General features: G+C 55.0%; 1 pseudogene; it reads right to left on the bottom strand.

Moving 5' to 3' along the window:
- Window positions 1-6,873: 6,873 nt before the first annotated feature.
- Window positions 6,874-24,375, bottom strand: LOC139361172 (SH3 domain and tetratricopeptide repeat-containing protein 1-like; annotated as a pseudogene).
- Window positions 24,376-25,191: the final 816 nt, after the last annotated feature.

Raw genomic sequence — 25,191 nt, 5'->3', positions numbered from 1 at the left:
CCCTTGGCTATTGGGAGCCACCCCGCAGGGGGGTGAGCCACCCCCCGCGAGGTGGGGACCAATAGCCACCCCCTCTCCCCCCCTTGGCTATTGGGAGCCACCCCGCAGGGGGGTGAGCCACCCCCCGCGAGGTGGGGACCAATAGCCACCCCCTCTCCCCCCCTTGGCTATTGGGAGCCACCCCGCAGGGGGGTGAGCCACCCCCCGCGAGGTGGGGACCAATAGCCACCCCCTCTCCCCCCCTTGGCTATTGGGAGCCACCCCGCAGGGGGGTGAGCCACCCCCCGCGAGGTGGGGACCAATAGCCACCCCCTCTCCCCCCCTTGGCTATTGGGAGCCACCCCGCAGGGGGGTGAGCCACCCCCCGCGAGGTGGGGACCAATAGCCACCCCCTCTCCCCCCCTTGGCTATTGGGAGCCACCCCGCAGGGGGGTGAGCCACCCCCCGCGAGGTGGGGACCAATAGCCACCCCCTCTCCCCCCCTTGGCTATTGGGAGCCACCCCGCAGGGGGGTGAGCCACCCCCCGCGAGGTGGGGACCAATAGCCACCCCCTCTCCCCCCCTTGGCTATTGGGAGCCACCCCGCAGGGGGGTGAGCCACCCCCCGCGAGGTGGGGACCAATAGCCACCCCCTCTCCCCCCCTTGGCTATTGGGAGCCACCCCGCAGGGGGGTGAGCCACCCCCCGCGAGGTGGGGACCAATAGCCACCCCCTCTCCCCCCCTTGGCTATTGGGAGCCACCCCGCAGGGGGGTGAGCCACCCCCCGCGAGGTGGGGACCAATAGCCACCCCCTCTCCCCCCCTTGGCTATTGGGAGCCACCCCGCAGGGGGGTGAGCCACCCCCCGCGAGGTGGGGACCAATAGCCACCCCCTCTCCCCCCCTTGGCTATTGGGAGCCACCCCGCAGGGGGGTGAGCCACCCCCCGCGAGGTGGGGACCAATAGCCACCCCCTCTCCCCCCCTTGGCTATTGGGAGCCACCCCGCAGGGGGGTGAGCCACCCCCCGCGAGGTGGGGACCAATAGCCACCCCCTCTCCCCCCCTTGGCTATTGGGAGTCATTGTGGTCTGAGATCCTGTTTTGCATAATGTGAGTAGTATCGTCTCCTCCTGTGGAAATAGTAAACTCTTTCACAGATGGGTGTGAACCTTCATTGTATTGCTCAGGTAACAATGTTATAATTAATTATTAAACATCAAGTCGATTGTAATAATTATCAATAATACTGTCAATTAATATTTTCCCATAATATTGATAATTAGTTTAAGTAGATTATGATGGACGTCAAAAATTAATTTTTAATAATTATGTCATTTATTAAAATTAATTTTTATTATTAATGATTGCTTTTTTGCCAGCATCAGTTAGTAGTGATTTAAGTAACATTAATGTTGATATCATTATTTTATTATTAATAGTGTTATTATTATTAATACTAATCATTAACATTTTTAATCAGTGTTAATGTTTAGTATCTTTATTGTCATTGTTAATGTCGGTTATTAATATTAATTATTATTATATTTATTAATATTAATAATTAATAGACTTATTCCTGATATCTGGTGTGGAGAAAATGATATTTCTCCCAATATCGCAGAAAGTATACATTCCTCTGTGATGTTATTCCTAATAACCAGGGGGTAGAAGATGACATAATGTAAACTACCGCAGTGTGTGTACATCCTTTCGGTCATCTTGTTCCTTCTATCCAAAGTGCGAGAGGATGATAGTACTCCCAATATCGCAAGGGGCGTGGACCTCCACTGAGATATATTCCCTCACCTCCAGCCGGGGAGAGGAAGATAGTATCCCCAATATCACAGGGCTGTACATCCCCTTGTGATACTGTTCCTTATATACTGGGATGGGGAAGATAATACTAGTGGCAACATCGCGGGGACTTTACACACCCACTGTGCTATTGTTCCAAATAACATGATATTATGCCCAGTATCACAGGGGTGGCACATCCTCCTGTGATATTGTTTCTTATATTCAAGGGGAGAGAATGCTATTACTCCCATTATCGCAGGGGTTGTACACACCTCCTGTGATATTGTTCCTATTATCCCGAAGAAGAGAGCATAATATTACTCTCAATATCTCAGCGGGTGTACACCTCGTTTCTAATATTTTTCATAATATCCAAGATGGGAGAGGATGATAAGACTCCCAATATGCCAAGATGTGTACAGCCACCTGTGATATAGTTCCTAACATCCAGGTGGGGATAGGATGATATTACTGCCCATATCGCAGGAGTTGTAAAACTCCTTCGATATTTAGCCTACGATGCTGAGGGGAGTGAATGATATTCCTCCCAATATCGAAGAAGGTCTACACCCCCCTGAGACACTACACCCAGTATTCACGTTGGGTGACGATGACAATATGCCCAATATCGCAAGGGATGTACACAAACCCTGGGATATTGTTCCTTATATCTAGAGTGGGAGAAGACGCTATTACTCCCAATAACGCAGGGACTGCGGCTGTACACCCCTCCTGTGATATTGTTCTTAATATCTGACGCAAGAGAGGATGATACTACAGCCAATATTGCAGGGGGAGTACAGCCACCCAGTGATGTTGTTCTTAATGTTCTCCACCTCCCTCCACCAGGGATATCGTTTCTAATATCCAGGAGAAGAGAGGATAACATTATGCCCAATATTGCAGGGGAGTGTGCACACCCTCTGTGATGTTGTTCCTAGTATCCAAAGGTAGAGACGGTGATGTTACTGGCCATACTGCAGGGGGTGTACATCCTTCTGTGATATCGTTTTTGACATTCAATGGGGGAGAGGATAACATGAATTCCAATGTCGCTGAAGGTGTACAGACCCCTGTGATGTAGTTCCTAATGTACAGGCGAAAGAGAAGAGTATTGCTCTTAATATCGCAGGCGGTGTAACCACCCTGCCCCCTGTATGCTGTTCCTGATATGCAGCGGGGTGGAGGCTGATAGTACTCCCACTATCCCAGAAGGTGCACACACACCTGTGATATAGTTCCTAATATCCAGCGGGAAAGAGGCTGATTTTACTTTCGATATCGCAGTGGGTGTACACCGCCCCTAACCCTGGGGTATCGTTCCTAATATGCAGGCGGGAAGAAGATGACATGGATGACAATATCGAAGGGGGTGGACAACTCTTCTGTGATATGGTTCCTGATATCCAGGGGGTGAATGGATGTTATTACTCCCAATAACGTAGGAACTGTACAGCCACCCTGGGATTTTGTCCTTAATAACCACAGGGGAGAGGTGAGATTACTACCAACATTGCAAGGGGTGTACACCCTCCTGTGATATTGTTTCTTATATCCAGGAAAGGAGAAGATGGTATTACTACCAATATTGAAGAGATATACAACCCCCATGGGATATTGTTCTAAAGATACAGGTTGAAAGAGGATGAGACTCCATCCATTATAACAAGGGGTGTACATCCCACCTGTGATGTGAATCGTAAAACCTAGAAGAAGAGAGAATGACATTGCTTCCAAAAACTCACGGGGTGTACACCCACCCTGTGACATCGTTTCTGTCATCTAAAGGTAGAGATGGTGATACTACTCCCACCACCAGAGAAGGTACACACCCCCCTGTGATATTGTTTCTCATAACTTGGGGGAGAGCATGATATTACTTCCAGTATGACAGTGGCTTGACACCGAGTCTGTGATATTGGTTCTGCACATCAACTCTGTGCCCCTCGTTTCCCATGCGTTCTCCCTACACTTTTGGAACCTCGGGGAAGGCTTTGTCTTTGGGTACAGATGAAGAGACGAAGGGTCTGAGAGGTGAAGCAAGTTTGTTACTGGAAAGTGGTTCCGATCCAGACCCCAAGAGAGGTTTCTTGGATCTCACAGAAGAAAGAATTCGGGGCGAGTCCACAAAGTGAAAGCAAGTTTATTAGGAAAGAAAAGGAATAAAAGCAAGGCTACTCTGGCCGGGCACAGCGGCTCACTCCTGCAATCCTATAACTTTGGGATGCCGAGGCAGGTGGATCACCTGACGTGGTAAGTTCGAGACCAGCCTGGTCCAACATGGCAAAACCGTGTCGCCACTAAAATACAAAAGATTGACTGGGCGTGGTAGCAGGTGTCTGTAATCCCAGCTACTAGGAAGGCTGAGGCAGGAGAATCGCTTGAACCCAGGAGGTGGAGGTTGTAGTGAGCCAAGATCACGCCACTGCATTCCAGTTCGGCCAACAGAGCGAGACTCCATCTCAAAAAAAAAAAAAAAAGAAAGAAAGAAAGAAAAGAAAATAAAGAATGGCTGCTCCATAGGCAGAAAGGCACCAAAGGTCGCTGGTTGCCCATTTTCATGGTTATTTCTTGATCATACGCTACACAAGGGTTGGACTATTCATGAGTGTTCTAGGAAAGGGATGGGCAATTCCCAGAAATGAGAGTTTCTGCCCTCCCTTCTTCTGAGACCATGTAGGGAAACCTCCAGATGTTGCCATGGCATCTGTAAACTGTCGCGGTGCTGGTGGGAGTGTCTTGTAGTAGCTAATTCATTATAATTAGCACATAATGAGCCGTGAGGACAATCAGAGGTCACTCTCGTGGCCATCTTGGGTTTAGTAGGCTTTGGCTGACTTTACTGCAACCCGCTTTATCAGTAAGGTCTTTATGACCTGTATCTTGTACCGACCTCCTATCTCATCCTGTGACTAAGAATGCCCAGCCTCCTGGGAATGCGGCCCAGCAGGTCTCAGCCTCCCTTTACCCAGCCCCCATTCAAGATGGAGTCGCTCTGGTTCTCGTGCCTCTGACAAGTTGGCCTGGGTTGAGTGTTCCCTAGTGTGTGGTGGTTGGAGCTCTTCCTAGGAGTAAGAGGTATTGCCAGTAGGAAACAGGCCTCTGTTAGCCCGGGGGCTGGCACTCTGCCCTATTATATCGGCCTCATTTTAGTGGTGACAAAACTGGGGCTCGGAGACATCAACTCCCTCATCCCGAACCCCCAGACTGTCAGTGGTGGGCTGGGGTTTGAATGTGGGGCTTGAAGACCCATCATCTCCTCTGGTCCCCCAGACTCTGCTGCCCAAGAGGAACAGGATCCCAGGATCCAGGCCCCTCATGGCACCAGCCAGGGTGGGCGTAGATGGGGAGGCAGAGGTCCAAAGCCCGCCGGACTCTGAAGCAGGTCAGGGACCAAGAGAAACCCGGACCTACGGGCCCCACCCCAAGAAGAATGGCTGCAGGCCCGGCCCAGCGGACAGGAGGTCTGTGTCCTCAGTCAACGTGACGGCGCTTCCGGCTGCTCCAGCCAGGCCGTGCTGTCTTCACGTTTCCAATCATGCGGCCTCCCCTCCAATTCCCAAACCCAACCCACAGAGACAGCGATCTGGGGTCCACGTGAGGTTTGTCAGCAGCTCTGACCCGCTGCTTCCCGCCAGCCCCGCGGCCGGTTCTGGAAAGTTCTCTGCTGGCTCGGGGCAGGGCTCTGGCTGCAAGCATGGGGTCCCAGAACCTCCTGGCTCTGTCACTTCTGCTGAGTGGAAAACCAACCCAGGGCTGAACCAGTGACACCTGTGGCGCTCCCAGAACCTCCTGGCTCTGTCACCTCTGCTGGGTGGAAAACCAACCCAGGGCTGAAGCAGCAGATGGGTGCCTGATTCCTTATTATCAGAGCTCCGCCCAATGACAAGTCTCTCTCCGGGCCTCAGCTTCCCCTTCCATTAAACGAGGCGCTTGGGGGATACCAAGGAGGGGTAACTGCTTAGTGAGGATGGGAGGTTTCTTCTGGGGAGAGGAATACATTTTGAAACTAGATGGCGTGAGTGGTTGCACAGGACTGTGAATGTACAAATGCCACCACATTATTTGCGTTGAAATAGTTAATTGCATGCGATGTGAAAGTCACCTCATTTAAAGTGTTTAAAAGAGGGGTCTGGGAGAGTGCAGTGTATGCGAGAATCACGTGGGACACCCACAGTCTCTGAACGTCAGTTTCCTTGCGTAAACTGGCAAAGAGACCGTGTGAACTGTATTCCCTGGGGCCAAGAGATTCCAAGAAGGGAAACCTGGGATTCCTGGGACTGGGATGAGGGCCGGGGGCCGGAAGGGGAGGGGGTGGGTGGCGAGAGCTGGGGGGAAGCCCAGATAAGGCTTTCAATACTGGGTAGCAGCGTCTACACAGGCGGAGATCCTTGCATCTCACTTCCCGCAGGGCTGACCAGTGGCCAGAGGTGAGACTGGCCAGGCTCGGCCCAACCAAGTCTGGGAGCAAAGGACACTGAGTGAGGGATCCCCGGGGCCACCCTCACTGGCCTGCGGCTCTCCTGACACCACGAGAGAGCTCCAGGAGCTGACCTTGGGTCCTAATGGGGGACACCTTCCTGGCTCCAGGCTGGCAGGGTGGTGTGGTAGTCAGTGTACTGGGCTCTGCGTGTCTGCCTCTACCTGCTGTGTGACGGTGGGCCAGACTCCTAACCTCTGTGTGCCTCTATTTCTTCAATGGCGAACAGGGACACTAACAGCCCCCACATCCGGGCACAGTGGCCTGAAGCTTAAAGGCAAGGGTGGCACGAGACCTACAGCAAGAACTCTGAGCAGGGAGAGCAGGAAGCTGCCCAGAGTTCAATCACCATCTCCCCTCTGGCCGCCGAGGAAACCGAGGCTCATGGTGACCTGGCCCAGGTCTGTTGGACTCACGGTCCTTCTCATCCCCAAGATCAGAGGGCTGCCACCAGGGAAGGAGCTGTCCCCTAGACACAGCCCAGGAAGCACACAGGGAAGGATGCCATGGGGACTTCGGTATGTTTTTGCAAAAAAAGAAAAAAAAACATTTATTGCTATTTGAACCCTGCTTTTATGCTTCCATTACCTAGAAAATGAGCTACGGGAGAGACCAGGAGAGGCAGAAGATCATCCTCCTTGCACAAAACCCACTCCCTCGGATACTGTCCTCAGCGAGGGTGGCTGGAGGCCAACCAGGGGGCCCACCCGCAGAGTGGCAGAGGAGGTAGGTTGACCCTGTGGACGCTGAGCTCTGTGGCGAAGGTCCTGGCCTTCTGGTAGAAGAAGAGCCACTTCTCGCAGTCCAGGAGGAAGTTGTGGGAGATGGTGGCCGGCCGCGTGTAGATCTTCAGCTGTGCCTTCTTGTTGCCCAGGTCCACGGCGGCTGCCAGTGCCAGCTGGTAGTACCCGGCTGCATCAAACGGATCCTGAAGGGGACAGGTCATGGTCAGCAAAAGGGGGACTCGGAGCCTGTCTTCCCAGAGGCCGTTCCTGTGTCCAGGTCATTCCACATGTCCATCCGATGCTGGCTCACCCCATGAGCCCCGAAGCCTGTGACACTGCTGTGGTCTCAGCTGCAGGAGGTGGGGACGACCCTGACACCCCTGGAAGCCTTCCTGACTGTCCCTACGCCCCACTCACCCCAAGCCTCCTGCCCCAGTGCCACCCTCTCTGCAGGCAGTGGCTGCTTTCCCCATGGACTGAGGTCAGGGCAGATCCTGCCTGCTCTGAGAGTTCCATGCAGGACCCGTGGCTCCAAGCCACAGCAGGGGCACTGCGTTGAGTGACCCAGGCTCCCCTCTGGCCCCTGTCCATGCTGACCATTTCCAGGCCCTCCACGGGCCAGGCCAGGTACAAAACCATCTCACAGGTGTCCTCTCTGGCAATGTTCCCTGAAATATTGACGGAGTGTGACTCCCCAGACATCCACTCCCATTTTCAATGCGTCTTTGGCTCAAACTCACCATCCCTGGGTTGGGATGCCGCCTCCCAGACCTCCTCCTTCACCCTCCCTTCCCCCACCCGGCTTCTCCCCAGGCACCTCCTCCACATGGCGGTCACCCAAGGGACCTCTCTAAGACCCATGCCTGGCCTGTCCCTCTTTACCATCTCAAGATGGCTCCCAGGGCCAATGACAGAGTCCAAGATGCAGCAGTCCATTCCCTCACTGCCCCGCCTCTCACACGGAGCAGGGGCGTGAGAAGGCCCCGAGTCACCGCCACCGCTCATCCAACGCCCCCCGGCCCAGCCGAACACTGGACTCTGTGCTGGGTGCATGGTTGAGCCTAACGTCCTTGCTTCCAGTCTGAGGGACCTGGGAGTGAACACTGACCACACAGGGTGGCCCGGGCTGTGGCAGAGGGAAGCCCAGGAGGCCCCAGACTCAGCCGGGTGTGGAAGGCAAAGGCTTCCTGAAGGGGTGGGGGCTTCCCAACTAAACAGGAAGGAGCCAGCCAATGCATATGTCTGTGTGTGTGCCTGTGCATGTGAATGTGCGTGTTTGTGTTCCTGTGCGTGCATGTCCCTGTGTGTGTGCCTGTGTGCATGCCTCTGTGTGCACGTGTGTGTGCGCGCCTGTGTGTGCGTGTGCCTATGCCTGTGTGCAGTTGCGTGTGCATTTCCATGTGCCTGTAGTGAGTGACAGCCTGAGCCAGTAAACACCTAATCCACCCTATTCCAGGGCTCACTCTCATGTGTAGACTAAAGGGGACCCCATTTTAGAGGCAATTGGCAAAGATGCCCATTTACCCCTGCTTCTCTGCCAGCCTTCCAGGTCCTATCCAGCCCGGCTTCTTCTCCCACTCCTCTGGGCCCTGGGTCCAGAGCCTCCTATACATGGAGGAGGGTGTAGCCTTGGAAAGACAGCCGCCATTGGATAATTCCAAGGGGACCTCCCTGTGGGAAGCTGGCCTGTGCTGACAGCATAGTCACGATGAGGCCCAGAAGGCTGTGCATAGGAAGGAGGACTGTGCATGGGAAGGAGGACTGTGCATGGGAAGGAGGACTGTGCACGGGAAGGAGGGCTGTGCACGGGAAGGAGGGCTGTGCTTGGGAAGCAGGGCTGTGCACGGGAAGGAGGGTTGTGCACGGGAAGGAGGGCTGTGCCTGGGAAGGAGGGCTGTGCATGGGAAGCAGGGCTGTGCATGGGAAGGAGGGCTGTGCATGGGAAGGAGGGCTGTGCATGGGAAGCAGGGCTGTGCATGGGAAGCAGGGCTGTGCATGGGAAGGAGGGCTGTGCATGGGAAGGAGGGTTGTGCACGGGAAGCAAGGCTGTGCATGGGAAGGAGGGCTGTGCATGGGAAGGAGGACTGTGCATGGGAAGGAGGGCTGTGCTACTTGGCGCTTTCCTTTCTCCTGGACAGGCGGAGTGGGCGGCAGGCTTGACCAAGAGAGATAAAGGCCTCTTCTGGGAGGCCCGTCCCCCTGGGTCCCAGGCGTGCCCCTGAGTGGTGAACAGCGTCCCCCTGGGCCTGACACTTGGCACCTCCCTATCTGCCTGGGACTTGGGAGGCCACAGAAACCACGTCTGACCACCAGGTGTCGCCTGTACTGGGCGGGGGGCTCCCGGGCAGCCCCAGGCCTGCGGTGGGGTATACGGCGCAGGGTCTTAGGGCTGCCCCAGCTCCTCATGTTGTTCTAAGGCCCCCAAGATCTCGGCCCTTGGACTGGAGTGCCCTGGCCCCTCAGCCCGTAAGGAGCACTGACACGAGGCCGGTATGATGCTAAGGAGGAGCGGTGCCCGCTGGGCAGATGGGTGGAGACACCACAGGTCTCAGTCTGCCAATCCCAGCTCTCCACCCCTGCAGGGCTGGGGGCAGAGGGAGCACAGCACCTCCCCTCGAGACACACCCGACCTAACAAGGCCTCAGCCTGGCTGGCTGGGGCCCCGCCCCACTGCACCTGCCCTGAGCTGGGGTTTCCCTGTCTGTGAACCCAATGGTAAGACACTGGTCCCACCCCACCCTTCTTGGGTGATGGGAAGATTCAAGGTGTCTCGGGACTCCAGGAAGGAGTTGCTCAGTGCAGGCTGGCACCCTGGGCAGGCTTCCTAGAGGAGGCGCCAAGATTTGGGTTAGATCTTGCAACGTGGATTCAATGTGAGGATGATGCCGTCCTCTGAAATGTCACTCTCCCGACCCTGTTTTCTTTGTTAAATGCACCTTGACACTTGACTGTCAAGACTCAGCTTTGGTGTCACCTCCTCCAGGAGGGCCCCCTGACTACAATCCCCCTTCTTTACCCAGAGGCCACCATTGCCCACTCATGTGTCAGCCTCCCTGGCTGAGACTGAGTTCTTGAGGGTGGGGCCTGGCCATCTGGGGAGCTAGGTTTTACCTGCTAACCTTGCCGGCTCCTCCAGCTGGGTGTAGAGCTCCAGGGAGGCCACTGGGCCATTCCTAAGGAAGGCTGGAACCCAGGCCTCTGGGGTCCGGATGGAGATCCCACTGCAAGGGGGCCAGGAACACCCCGAGCCCTGACCCTCCCCACCCACCTTCAGGTCGTAGAAGATGATGTCACCGAGCACCAGGTACACCTTCACGTAGTAGAGGGTCTCCTCGTCGAACTCCAGCGGCGAGTTGCAGAGCTAAACGGCCTTGAGGTAGAAGTGCTCCGCCAGCTTGCCATGGCCCAGCCGGTGGTGCAGGGCGGCCAGCCGGTGGTAGGCCACACGCTTGTTCGGCAGGTCCCCTGGGGTGCAGGCCAAAGGGGCAGGTGTGAGGATGTGGCTGGCTCTCTGGGGCAGGGAGGGAAGATGCCCCTCAGGAGCAGGTATACAGACCCCAGGCAGCACACGTGGCTTGTCTCCAGGCACCTGTGGTCACCTGGGCAGCTCTGGCCATTCCCTTCCAGGTTCCCAGACTCACTTTTCCATCTGCAAAGCAGAACTAATAAGGCCTGCCCCTGTCTACTGAGAGGCTTTGGCAAAGTCGGACTTGGATGGCCCAGTTCTGTGCCTACACATAGCCACCTGCCTTTGCTCACCAAGGGAGCCCAAAAGCCATGCAGTGCAGGTGCTCCCGGGCTCCCCGGCTCCAGGCAACCCACAGACGTGACATCCGACTCCTCCTGGGTGTGTCCTGATCAGAGCCCCCTACCTTGGGGAGTCAGCTGCACACCTACTGTGTACTGGGCCACGGGGCACAAGGCGCTGGGGCATGTGGCCTGCCTAGGGTTCCCTGTCTCTGGAGGGGGACAGACGACCCTGGCACAGCACCAGGGGATGCACGGCCTTAAGGGGCAGACTGCTGGAAGGGGAACTGGGATTTTATCAGCCAGAGAGCCATGTGGTTGATGAGGGTGGGAAGGGCACAAGAGATAGGGAATGTGCCACTCAGCCTGACACATACAGGGACCAACGAGATGCCTGGGATGTCTGGAAGGCAGAGGGCACACTGGGCGGCCCTTGTGGTCAGCAGCGGGAACAGGCAGAGGAAGCAGAGCTCAGTCAGGCAGGGAGCTCTGCACTGCGTGAGAGACCTCGGGCTGTGCCCCACAGCCGGACGGGGAAGCCAGTTGGGCAGATCTGCCTGCCTGGACAGGAGACCAGGAAAATCCAGCAGCTGTTTCAGCTCCTGGCCTGCAGACCTGGAGGCTGGGCTCTGGCAAAGTGTGGGTCCTGGCAGGGCGGGGGCTCAGGGGATGTACCCAGAGTGATGCTGAGTGCTAGGGCCATGTAGGCAAACTCCAAGTCCTCCTGGGGCTCCTCCAGTGTGGCCAGCAGCTTGTTGCAAGCTGTAGCTGCAGCTCCACCTTGCGGTTGCCCGTAGTCACTGCCAGGGGCAGGGCCCGGTCCTACCACACAGGCAGGTGGGGTCAGGTTTCCCGCAGCACCCACCTTGCCCAGCGCCCTCCTCAGAGCTCAAACACGTGGTTGGAGCTTCCCGCACCCCAGCTACCCCTGCACCTCGACACAGCTCTGTGCTCTGGGATAACACACAGTTCAGACATCCAAGTTGGGGGCTGAAGAGTCACCTGAGGCCCATCCAGCTACACCCAACAGCCTCAGACCAGCCTCTCCCACCTGGGCACCGGAGGTCTGACTGGGGGGAGCCAGCACTCCTCTCTGCTCTAAAAACATCACATTGATCTGTGCCCAGGGCTGAGCCACACCGTGAGCTCAGAGGAAGGGAGAAGCCGTCCCACTTCGGGGTGTATGCAGACCTGGGTCTCCCACTGATATGCTGTGTGTCCTTTGGCATGTCCCTGTGCCTCTCTGAGCCTCAGTTTCCTCATCTGGAAGATGGGGACAGGACTTCCCACTCATGGTTGCTTGAGGTCATCAGGTACAAGGGGAGAGCCATTGTCACGTCCAGGCCCCGAGCGTTTTTCCCAGGCAGGGGCATGGTCAATATCATTCCCGGTGAGACCACTTGGAAACTCATCATGGGCATGGGTGGCCCTGCCTCCATTTGGGAGGCCTCTACCCTGCCACACCAGTGTCTCAGCCCTCCAGGTGCCCCACTGAGGCCCACCCACATCAGCCCACAGACCAGCTCATCCGGTAGAAGGACAGGCCTTCCTCCCGCTCCCAGGCCCCATTGAAGAAGATGTCTCCAGCTGCCTCAAACAGCTCCAGCCCCAGGTTGAGGTTGCCTGTGTACAGGGCCACATTCTGTGCCACCTGAAAGGAGACAGAAGTTCCCTCAAGACCCACACCTAGCGAGGTGGCTATGCGCACCTTTGCCAGGCTCCTTCCTCTCACACAGTAGAGGTACACCTGAGCATTTTTCAGACCCTGTGCATTAGGGCTGCCCCCACCACTGGCATGAGGACAATGAACTGATGCTCCTGAGTGCCAGGAGGTGACTGAGCAGCTGCAGCCCAGAAGCCCGACACCTGTGAATCCTACCAACAGGGCTAGCCCTAGCCCACTCCCCCTGCACTCAAACCAGTCTCCGTGGCCCCCAGATTGCTGGGAGCCCAGCCCCTGGCTCCTTTCTGCGTTGCCACATCCCCGCCACATCAGCAGTGTTTGTGGGTGGACCTGGTCCCCTCTTGGCCATGAGCTCTTCATCCCTCTCCTCAGCTCAAGGAGGTATACAGCAGGTGCTCAATAATGAAAGCTTCATCAGGCTCGTGGGCTTCACAATTTGTTCCAGATCACACTGTGTTTGGGAAAGCCTCTGAAAACAGCCACTATGATAGATTCATTTTATAAGGAGATGTGCCACATGTCGCTTGGAGCAAGTTCTTCTGTGTGTTAATTGAGTGGTCACATTATTTGAGCATGTGCTGTATACCAGCAGGTGCTGTGCATTGTGGGGGGCCACGCCTCTGCCCTCAGGGAGAAGATGCTGGCCACCGGGGGAGGGTGTGAGGGAACCAGTTGGAGGGAGGGAAAAGGCACACAACAGGTGCTCAGCAGTGGCTTAGGAATGAGTGGATGGATGGATGAATGGATGAGGACATGTAGACACATGGATGGATGGAAGGGTGTGTGGATAGATGAATGCTTGGATGGATGGATGGATGGATGGATGGATGGATGGATGGATGGATGGGTGTGTGGATAGATGAATACTTGGATGGATGGATGGATGGATGGATGGATGGATGGATGGATGGATGGATGGGTGGAATGATGTGTGTATGTCTGTATGTATGTATGCGTGGGTAGATAATGTATGGATGGGTGGAGGGTAGATGATGTATGTACATGTGGATGGATAGATGGTGGATAGTCGAATGTATGGATAAACAAATGGACAGATAGATGTATGGAGGGATGGATTAATAGGTAGATTGGTGGGTAGATGGATGAATTATGGATGGATGAATGGACGAACAGGTGAATGGATGGATGGGTGAAAGGATGGATGATGGATGGATGGATGATGGATGGATGGATGGGTGAATGGATGGGTGGATGGATGATGGATGGGTGGATGAATGGGTGGGTGGATGAATGGATGGATGATGGATGGATGGAAGGATGAACAGGTGAATGGATGGATGATGGAAGTACGGGTGGATGATGGATGGATGGATAAATGGATGGATGATGGATGATAGATGATGGATGGATGGATGGATGGATGATTGATGGATGGAAGGATGAACAGGTGAATGGACGGATGATGGAAGGATCAATGGACGGATGGATGGATGAACAGATGAATGGATGGATAGACCGGTGAATGGGTGGATGATAAAAGGATGGATGAATGATGGATGGATGAATGGATAGATGGATGCATGATGGATGGATGGAAGGATGAACAGGAGGTGAGCGGATGGATGATGGAAGGAGGGATGGATGATGGATGAATGGATATATGGATGAATGGACAGATGGATGGATGGAAGGATGAACAGGAGGCAAGTGGATGGATGATGAAGTATGGATGATAGATGCATTCATAATGGATGAATGGATGGATGGATGGATGGATGGAAGGATGGATGGATGATGGAAGGATGGATAGATGATGGAAGGATGAATGGATGGATGGATGTGCAGATGAAAAAGTGAATGGATGGATACACGGGTGAATGGATGGATGATAAATGGATGGATGAACGATGGATGGAAGAATGGACATGAATGGATGATGGATGCATGGATGGATAAATGGATGGATGGATAAATGGATGGATGGATAAATGGAAAGATGGATTGATGGAAGGATGAACAGATGAATGCATGGATGATGGAAGAATAGACGGATGGATGGATGGATGAAAAGTGAATGGATGGATACATGGGTGAATGGATGGATGATAAAAAGATGAATGATGAATGAATAGATGGACAGGTGAATGGATGGATCATAGATGGATGGAAGATGGTTGGATGGATAGAAGGATGAACAGCTGAATGGATGGATAATGGAAAGATGGATGGAAAGATGGATGAAAGGATGGATGGATGGAAGGATGGAAGGATGGAAGGATGGATGGATGAATGGATGGACGAACAGGTGAATGGATGGATGAAGAAGTGAATAGATTAATGAATGATGGATGGATGGATGGATGGATATAAGGATGAACACTTGGATCGATGATGGAAAGATGGATGGAAGGATGGATGAACAGGTGAATGGATGGATAAAAAGATGGATGGATGATGGATGATGGATGATGGATGGGTGGAAAGACGAACAGATGAATGGATGGATGATGGAAGGATAGATGGATGGATGGATGGATGGATGGATGGATGGATGGACCCACAGGTGTATGGGAAGATGATGGAAGAATGGATGGATGGATGATGGATGGATGGAAGGATGAACAGGTGGATGGGTGATGGATGGATGGATGGACAGATGGATGGATGATGGAGGGATGGATGGACGAAGGGATGGATGGATAGATGATGGATGGATGGACGGAAGGATGGATGATGGATGGATGGATGATGGATGGGTGAATGGAAGGACCCACAGGTGTATGGGAAGATGATGGAAGAATGGATGGATGGATGGTGGATGGATGGATGGAAGGATGAACAGGTAAATAGATAGATGACAGAAGGATGAATGGATGGGTGGATGGACAGGTGAATGGATGGATAGACGGGTGAATAGATGGATGATAAAAGGATGGATGAATGATGGACGGATGAAAGGACAGATGGATGGATGATGGATGGATGGATGGAAGGATGAACAGGTAAATAGATGCTGGAAGGATGAATGGATGGGTGGATGGACAGAGAGTGAACAGCACAGGGGTCGTCCTGCATCCCTTGCCACTCACCTGGATGTACAGGTCCACCAGCTCGCTCTGTCGCAGGATGTAATAGATCTTCCCTGCTTGCAGCCAGGCATGTGCCTCCTTCTCTTTCTTCTGGAGGTCAATGAAAATTCCCAGACTTCGTTTGGTGTAGTCCAGAGAGGATTTGTAGGCCCTGGAATCACTGGAATCAGACACAGGTGTCAGAACAAGGGCTCTCATCCTCCTGGAACCAGTCTGCCTCCTCTCGTGGGTCTGGTGACAGATGAATCTGGAATGTGGGGACTGGGAACGGCCCTCTTGTATGTGCAGTGTTCTGCCCTTCCCAGGCTGCTGGGAGGGCCAGGGTGAACACACACGGCATGGAAAAGATGAAGGACATCCTTCTGAGGGAATCGAGCATCATGTTGCCCTGTGGCAGGAGGAATGTGCTAGTCCATCTCCCCTGCCTCCCAGACATGGCCTGTGTCTTCTCCAGACGCACCAAGAGCCGTTAGTGTTCAGAGGCTATCTAGGCCGATGGTTCTCAAGGTGTGCAGGCATCACAGTCACCCGGAGGCCTGTCCTTATAGCTTGCTGGCCCTGCCCCCAGAGCTTCTGGCTCCACAGGCCTGGGGCAGGCCCTAGAACTCCCACTTGCCACAGGTTCCTAGGTGACATGGATGCTGCTCTGCTGGTCCAGGGACTACACTTTGAGAAGCATGGCTCTAGCACACTGACCCATTTTCCTTCTGTGAACCTGAGGCCAAGACTGGAGCCAGTCTCCCGGGTCCCCATGGAATCTGGCCCCTTCCCTGCTCTCTCAGTAAGTCCAACACTTGAGGGGCTGTGACTGCAGCAATGTCACCAGGCCCTGTGGGTGGGGTGGCCAGGGCCATGGTTACCCCACCAGGTCAGCATGCTCGGGGGAAGCCGAGTGGGCCACATATGGGACGTGAGACCTTGAAACCCTGCCCCGGGGAAGCAGGTGACACAATTGGCTCTGTCTTCTGTGGGAGAGAAGCCACAGGTGGCTGCTGTGGTCACATTTAAGGGGACAGATGAAGGCCAGGAGTCAAGACTCGGGGCAGGCAGAGGTCAGATGACAAAGGCCACCATAGTAGGAAGAACAGCCCAGAGTGCACGTGCACGTACTGCCTCTGCTGGGGTTGAGATGACCTTTGACCCAACAAGGGAGACTCAAGCTGGGACTCACAAGCCAGTAGCAGCCCTGGGACGAACCCAGACCCACCAGCTCAAAGCATCTGATGCCAAGGAACCAAATGATACAAAGGAAAGGGGCTGAGGAGGCCCTGGGCCAGCTTCCCTGTGCCCCCCTCCCTGCCACCCCTACGCCCTTGCACCCCTCCACACCCCAACCACTGCAAAGCCAGTCCTCACCACTAGGTGCCCAGGGACAGGTAGAGCTGACTGGTGGTCTCCAGGAGCTGCCCTCTCCAGCACCTGGTCGGCCACCTTGCGGGCAAGGGAGAGCTGGAACTCGTGGTAGATGACACACTGGGTCTCGCTGGGCATGACGACGCTGTAGAAGTAGCACAGCCGCTGGACGGCCCGCAGCTGGCCTGGGCAGAAGACAAAATGGAAGACGTCAGCCTCCCAGCATCGAAGCGAGGCTGGCTGGGTTCAGAGGCCCCTGCTCTGTGCTTGTCTCTTTCACACCTCTGTGAACCTGGGCCCCATAGGCAGGGAGCCTGGGCTCAGACAGGCCATGCACCTGTGCAAGGGCAGGCGCCGAGCACACCGTGACATGGGCACAGCTTGGTGCACATGCTCATGGTACAGGCCGGCCTTCTTTACAACTCCCAGGGCCGAGGTTCTGGCCAGGCTCGGCCCCTGCACCAGGCCATCTATTTCTGCTTCACAAAGCCCCTCTGGCCAGGACCAGGGCCACCTTCAGCCTGAGATGATGAGACCAGGGACACAAGTAGCCCCTGTCGCAGATGGAACCCTGAGAGAGCAAAGCCAAGCATCACGTCTGCCACACACGGCATCATGTTGGGGGAATGGGGTTCAAAGCCGGCCCCTGGCATTTCCACACATGCTTCTCTCATGCAACAAGGCTCCAAACCCACAGGCTCGCTGGCCTCTCCCAAAGCCAGGGCGCTGGGAACGGTGGAAAGCTTCTGATTTTCTAGTGTCAGAAACATTCCGAAGATTAACAAAGGAAACCAGGTACGCCGAATGGACATCTGTCACACACGCCCCCCAACAACAGCTGAATACACAGTCCTCTTGAGCGCCCATGGGACATTCCCCATGACAGACCATGTGCCAGGCCACAAAATGAGCCTCAGTGAAGGGAGAAGGACTGAGACCAAAGCACAGGTGTTCTTCAGCTGTACTGGCATGAAACTGGAAATCGACAGTGAAGGAAACGTGGGAAATTCAAAAATATGTGAAAACTACACACTCCTAAACAACCAGTGAGTCAGAGAAGAGACCATCAGGGAAACTGAAGATTAATTTGAAAAGAATACAAACAAATGCACAGCCCGGGCCAGCACGGTGGCTCACACCTCTCATCCCAGCACTGTGGGAGGCCGAGGTGGGAGGATCGCTTGAGTCCAGGAGTTTGAGATCAGCCTGGGAAACATGGTGAAACACTGTCTCTATAAAAAAAAAATACAAAAATTAGCCGGGTGTGGTGGTGCACATCTGTAATTCCAGCTACTCAGGAGGCTGAGGCATGAGAATGACTTGAACCTGGGTAGAAGTTGCAGTGAGCCAAGATTGCACCACTGCACCCCAGCCTGGGCAATAGAGCAAAACTTAAAAAAAAAAAAAATAGCACAGTGTATCAAAAACACCAAGATGTAGCTAAGGCAGTGCTGAAAGGGAAATTTATAACTGTAAATGTCTACATTCAAAGAAAGAAAAAAAATCTTAAATCAAAAGCCTAACTTTCCACCTTGAGAAACTAGAAAATGTACTAAACCCAAAGTGAATAAAAGGAAGAACATAATAAATGTGAGAGTGGAAATGGGAAGTAAAAATACAGAGAATGGAAAAACAAAAGAGATAATCAACAGAACCAAAAGTGGGTTTTTTGAAAATAACAACAAAAGTGACAAATCTTTCATCAGACTGACCAAGAAAACAAAGATGGGGCACAAACGACTAAAATCAGAGACTGAGCACCATGGCTCACGCCTGTCATCCCAGCACTTTGTGAGGCCGAGGGGGAAGGATCGCTGAGGCCAGCATTCAAGACCCCCCTGGGAGAACATGATGAGACCCCATCTCTAATAAAAATAAATAAACAATTACAAACCCAAGTTTCTAAAATCAGAAATGAAAGAGGAAACATGATTGCCGACCTGACAGAAATAAAAGGATTCCATGAAAACACTACGAACAATTGTACACCAAGAAGCCAGACCATCTAGACACAACAGCCAAACTCCTAGAAGGACACAAACTACCGAAAGTGACTCAAAAATGACCCCAAGGAAGCATGTGGGGTATCAGCCCCGCCCTCGGTCTCCTCGATCGTTCAGCGCAGGGTGGGGAGACAGGGAAGCATGATCCCCGTTCCCTGGCCTGCATTTCCAAGTCTGAATCCCCCAGCACCCAGGGGAGGGCCTCGTAGGAGGAGGTACCACAGGCTATTGTGCCAGGAGCCACTGGAGGCTGCAGTGGGGACTGGGGCGCTGGGTTCCTGGAGGATCTCCTTCCAGTCAGAGAATGTCCCTGGGGAAGAAGCCTGGGTCTGAACCCCCCAACCTTCCTTGGGCAGATGTGTGGGACCGGGGCCCCTTCACACGGTCCTTTCCAAAATGTCATCACTCCTAGGGCCAAGAGTGGGTGCCAGGCCTGTGCTGGGAAATGAGCAGATTCAAATTTGGGCACAGCCCCTGGAGCTCTGGTCCAGGCCACAAGAGGCACCTCTGAGTGGTCTCACTATGCCATGACAAAGCGCTGCAAGGCAGAGGGGACTCAGCAGTATCCCTTGTCTCAGCCATTTCCCTGCACTCAACTTCCTCAGCTATTCTCTGCGGCCTAGATTTCGGACAGCCCTGCCCAGCTACTGTCCGTTCACTGCTCGGTCTGCAGTGACTGTTCGACAGCACTCCGTGGCTACCTAGTGCTCTTGGGGAAAAGGCCAAGCCACAGCCTGAGGCCCCAGGCCCTGCTTAGCTCTCCAGAAGAGCTTCTCACCATCCAGCACCCAACCCACCCCCTCCCAACTCTGCACCTCCCTGCATAAGCCCTGTTCGCTCACCCCTGCTCACACTCCCGCTCACTCACCCCCACTCACTCACCCCCGCCCACTCACCCCCGCTCACTCACCCCCACTCACACCCCACTCATCCCCACTCACACTCCCGCTCACTCACCCCCACTCACACCACACTCATCCCCACTCACACGCCCGCTCACTCACCCCCACTCACACCCCACTCATCCCCACTCACACTCCCGCTCACTCACTCCCACTCACACCCCACTCATCCCCACTCACACGCCCGCTCACTCACCCCCACTCACTCACCCCCGCTCACTCACCCCCAATCACACCCCACTCATCCCCACTCACACTCCCGCTCACTCACCCCCACTCACACCACACTCATCTCCACTCACACTCCCGCTCACACCCCCACTCACTCACCCCCAATCACACCCCACTCATCTCCGCTCCCACTTCCATTCACTCACCCCCACTCACACCACACTCATCCCCACTCACACTCCTGCTCACTCACCACCACTCACACCCCACCCATCCTCGCTGACTCACCCCCACTCGCTCACCCCTGGGCCTTCACACAGGCTACACCATCAGCCCCTCATCCACACCTATTACTTGACTAAATCCTCTTAACCCTCTGGGCCCAGACTAAAGAGGCTTCCCTAACCCGGGGCCAAGTGCTGCCCCGCCATCATGCCACTCACACTTTTGTGGCTTCTCTGGCCTGAAGCTCACATTCCCACGCTCAGCACCTCCCTCCCGAGGACCCCACAAGCCCCATTTGTGGGTGGGGCCTGGCACACTCAGCACGAGCTGCTTTTGCGTGAACTGCTCTGTGGCTTTGGGCAATCACCCGCCCCTGTGTCCTCTGTGAAGTGGGATGACCGGTGCACAGGGCTGCCGAGATACCAAGCAAACACAGGCACAAGAACTGGCGTTCAGGGCCTGGCTCATGGAGGGGCCCCAAGTCCTAGCTCAGCACAACATGCCTTGATCCCAGGGTTATGTCTAGGGATTCCCAGCACACAGGACTTTCCGTGCTCAAGGCAGGATGGTCCCTGGGCAAACCAAGAAGAGCTGCCTGCCTCAGTAGGGTACAGAGGGCCTGGCCCTGCATGGGAACGGCCTGTCTCCAGGGCGTTTGCCAACATCTGCTGCTGGCCATGACTCAGCGCTTTCGATGGTGGGAAAACCACCACTTGTTTCCGAATCACAAACCCCAGGTGTGCCCTGACCCAAGTGGCCCCAGAAGGCTCACAGGAGGAACTGGGGCACTCACTCTCCACGTGGTCCATCTCCACGGCCACCAGAAGGACCCACTCGTAGTAGCCCTTGCACTGCTGGGCTGGGCCCTGGCGGGTGAAGAGGTAGCCCAGGAGTATGTGGGTGAAGTCCCGGCCACACTCCCCACAGGGAAGCCTCGAGAACAGACGTACAGCCTCCAGGAGGTAGTGCTGGGCCAGCTGGTCCCAAAGTTGGCCAGCAACACTGCCTGGTTCCTCCGCTGGCCCAGGTCCCAAGCCACCGGTAGTGCGTGGTAGTAGCCCTTGGCTGCCTGCCTCGTCTATCCCGTCCTCTTCAGAGCCACGGCCACCAATGTTGGCAATCACACCCTCCTGGTCCTCGCTGACCACCACTGCATCCTGGACAGACTGCAGGATGTTCAGAGCCACCAGGCTCTGCCTATGAAGCACATGCAGCCAGGCCAGGGCCACCAGGGGGTCCACGATGGCACGGACTCCGGCAACAGCACAGGCTTCCACCGCCTGCGTCATGAAGGTGATGGCTGGGCCATGGTAGCCATGGTGGCTGTACGGCTGGGCCAGGCTGGCGTGGAGAAGGCCGCGCAGCGCCTGGCCTGTGCCCGGGGTTAGGGAGGCCAGCGCTTGCCTGAGGTAGTGGGCAGTCTGGGTGGGGAGGCTCTGGGGCTGGAGGGCGTTCTGGAGCACCAGGTTCACGTTCCTCAGCGAACCAGCCAGCGAGTCCTGTGTCCTCAATGAGGCCACCTTGACACAGCTCAGCACCAGGTGGGGCAGGCACTCGCGGCTGTAGATGTCAGCCAGGAGTAGGCAGCAGTCTGAGAGCCACGCAGCGTCTGGGGCTCCCGAGTCCCTGTGCAAAAACAACAGCTGCTCTAGGAAGGGCAGGGCCTCCTCAGGCTGCTTGAGGTGCACGTGGTGCCTGGCCAGCAGGAAGCAGGCCCGGGCCTAGGCTTGCTGGCTCTGGCCACCCACCGCCCACTGCAGCACCAGCTGCAGGAGCTCCCCGTCCGCCTCGGTGCTGCAGATGTGGCCAGGCGTCCCCAGGGGCAGGGCCATGGCTCTGGGAACCACCTGTGTACACTTCTCCCGGTTCTGCTTCCAGTAAATGCCGGCCAGGTTGGCGTACACAGCCACCACCAGGAACAGGTCCCCGAAGCTGCCCTCCAGGGCCCCCAGTGTTTCCTCCAAGTACACCCGGGCCTGGGACAGCTTGAGCCTCCTGCTGCACAGCCGCCCCAGGAGGAAGCAGAGCCTGGCCAGGGCCATGAGGAGGCCACTTTTCTTGGCCGCCCCTCAGGCCTGTGCCAGGCGCCCAGTCAGCTCCTCCTCGTCGCTAAAGCTGCTGAACATGCTGCTCAGCCATGGCAGCGCCAGGTTGTACAGGCCACAGAAGCTGGCCTTGAATCCAGAGCTGTTCAGGAACAGCAGCAGTGAGCTCAGGGTCTCTGGATCCTCCCAGTTGTCCTCAGCTTCCAAGCAGAAGGAGGGCTCCTCGGGGTCCTGCAAGCTCATGTTGCTGGATGCTTCACAGAGACCCCAGGACGCTGGCTCCTGGGGGCTGCCTGGGCAGGTCTTGCATTGTTCCAGAACATTCTTCACCTTCGGCAGGGTCTCCTGTGGCTCCAGGCCCAGGCAAGCTGGAGGTATTTCTGCAAGTCACAAAAACACCTAGACAGATTAGAGTCCAACAGTGAGTCCTTGGTCCACTTGGGGCAGGATCCCTGCATCCCCGTCCTCTGTGTCCCTGGCGCAGCTTGCCATGAGCCCTTGAGAATTATGCGCAATGCAAACCCAGGGTCTGGAGCACGTACGATCTCCGGGGACACAGAGAACACGCAGGCCCGTGGCCCGACTCTCCTACAAAATCACCCTCCTGTCCTGCTTTGTCGCCACCTCACAGCATGGTTTTAGGAGACTATGTCAGCTCAGTGATCCCTCAGAGATGCCTTTCCCTTTTATTGATCAGCTCAAAAGCTGCTATGCAAAATTGGTAAAGCCACCGACGGCACAGGACAGGGGTGTTGTACCCATGTACCCAGCTCCGTGCAGGGAAACGGATCATCCCTGCAGGAAGGATGGGAAAGCTTCCAGGCCCCTGTGGCCACCTTCACCTTGGATGGTCTGAAAACCTGAAGCCCTCGGTTCCTAACAAAGGCCAGCCTGCTCAAGCAACCCACTGGTGCCTGCTGGCTTTGGTGGATTCCTACCCAAAGCCCCCTCCCAGAGGTGAGCAAACAAGCGCATTTCCTGTTGGAAAACCTGGGATGAAAGGAGGCATTAATGGGAAGGAAAAAAACCTAGATTTAAACAGACCCTCTGTTTCAAGCTCACTTGCAAAAAATATTTTCAATACAAACTGCCTCCTTATTCACCTGTAAAGCCTTGGCATTAAAAAAATAAATAAATATGATTTAGAGGCAAATGTGACTTGACTACACTAGATGAGCTAAGAAATCTCCCCCACCCGGCAGAGGCCCACAGCCCCTCCCAGCCACTACCCTGGCCTCCGGGGCAGCTGGAGAGCCACGTGCCTTTGCTCCAGAGACTTTGGCAGAGGGTGGAACCACCCCCTCCCCGAGGCAAACCTACAACAGCCTTCCCTTCCCCACTGGCTTCCCGGGCCTCCTGTGGGACCTTGTGCCTGCATCCCGAATGTACTGGGATGGATCCCATTCCCAGGGACCTTCCAAGGGCCCTTGGTGCATTCACATCACCAGGCTGTCCACATGCGGACCCTGTGTGAGGGGAAGCGACAGAGCCTCAGAGGGGAGACGGGAGAGCCTCCCTGAATCAGCCCCTCAGGAAGGAGCAGACCCTTCAGGGACCTCAGTTGAGGCCCCTGCAACCTAAGGCTCTGAATTCTGCTACCCGCTGAGGGCTGTGTGGCCTCCCATCTCTGAGGCAGAGCACAGGGCAAGCTGCAGCATCTCCAGGTCATGAAAAAGGAACCCACAGCTACATGTGGGCCCCAGCAGTGGAAAGGATGCCCCACCTCGGTCGGGGACCAGGCGGGGGTCAGCATGTTCATTGGAAGAAGTGTGGGACCCCACAGCCTCCAGTGCCAGAGTAGATGGGAGGTTCAGGCCCACCTCAGGCGACGTCCCCCAAGCCCCCAGCCCGCACCACAGAGGGGTGACTGTCGCATCCAATGCCCACTGTACTCAGCTCTGTCCCCTCCTCCGGCATTACCCCAAGGCCCAACGCATAACCAGAGGAAGCCTGAGCCACTGGCAAAACCCACCTTGTTCCTGCGGCTGCTTGGTCACGGCTTCCTCTACTGAGTCTGCCAAGGGAGAAAAGAGAAGCAATGAACACCCCCAGCCAGCACCTCTGCTCCCATGTCAGGTTGAGCTGGTGTCGGTGTTGCAGGGTGAGAGCATTGCAGGGTGCAAGGGTTGAAAGTCACATCATCCTCTTCCCACCTGGATCATGGGAACAACATCACTGGGGGGTGGACACTTTCTGCGATATTGGGAGTAACATCGTCTTCTGTGCCTTGGAATATTAAGGACAATATCATGGGGGGCCGTGTACATCTTCTGCAATATTGGGAATAATATTATCCCCTCTCCCCGTGCATACTAGGAAAGATATCAGAGTGGGTGTTCACCTCCTGCGATATGGGGATACCATCTTCTCCCCTTCTCCCCTTCTGGATATCAGGAAGAGTATCACACGGGGGTGTAAGGTGTCTGCGATACTGGGAGTAATATCAACCTCTCAGCCTTGGAATATTAAGAAGAATATCACAGGGTGGATGTACACCCCCTACCATATTGGGAGTAATATCAGCCTCTCCTCTCCATGGATAATAGGAACAATATCCCAGGCTAGATGTACGCCTCCTGCTCTATGGGGAGTCATATCCCTTCCAGGGTACTCATAACAATATCACAGGGCGGGTGAACACAGCCTGCGATACTGGAACTATTATCATCCTCTCCCCATCCGGATACTAGGAAGCATATCACAGAAGAGCTGTACCCTCCCTGCGATATTGGGAGTAATATCATGTGCTTCTTCCATGAATATTAGGAGGACTATCACCGGGTGGCTGTCTATTCATTGCTATGTTGGGAGTCATGTCATACTCTACCACCTGGATATTAGGATCAGTGTCACAGGGTGAGTGCACACCTACTGCGATATTAAAACTAACATCATGTTCTCTGTCCCTGGATATTAGGAACAACATCACAGGTAGGTGTACACCCCCTGCAGTATTAAGAGCAATAATATGATTAATTAGTAAACATCAATGATCGATTTTAATAATTACCAGGCTGATCTCGAACTCTT

Source organism: Macaca nemestrina, assembly GCF_043159975.1.
Source record: "Macaca nemestrina isolate mMacNem1 chromosome 14 unlocalized genomic scaffold, mMacNem.hap1 SUPER_14_unloc_1, whole genome shotgun sequence".
NCBI classification, from domain to species: Eukaryota; Metazoa; Chordata; class Mammalia; order Primates; family Cercopithecidae; genus Macaca; species Macaca nemestrina.
This window is presented reverse-complemented; position numbering and strand designations above follow the sequence as displayed.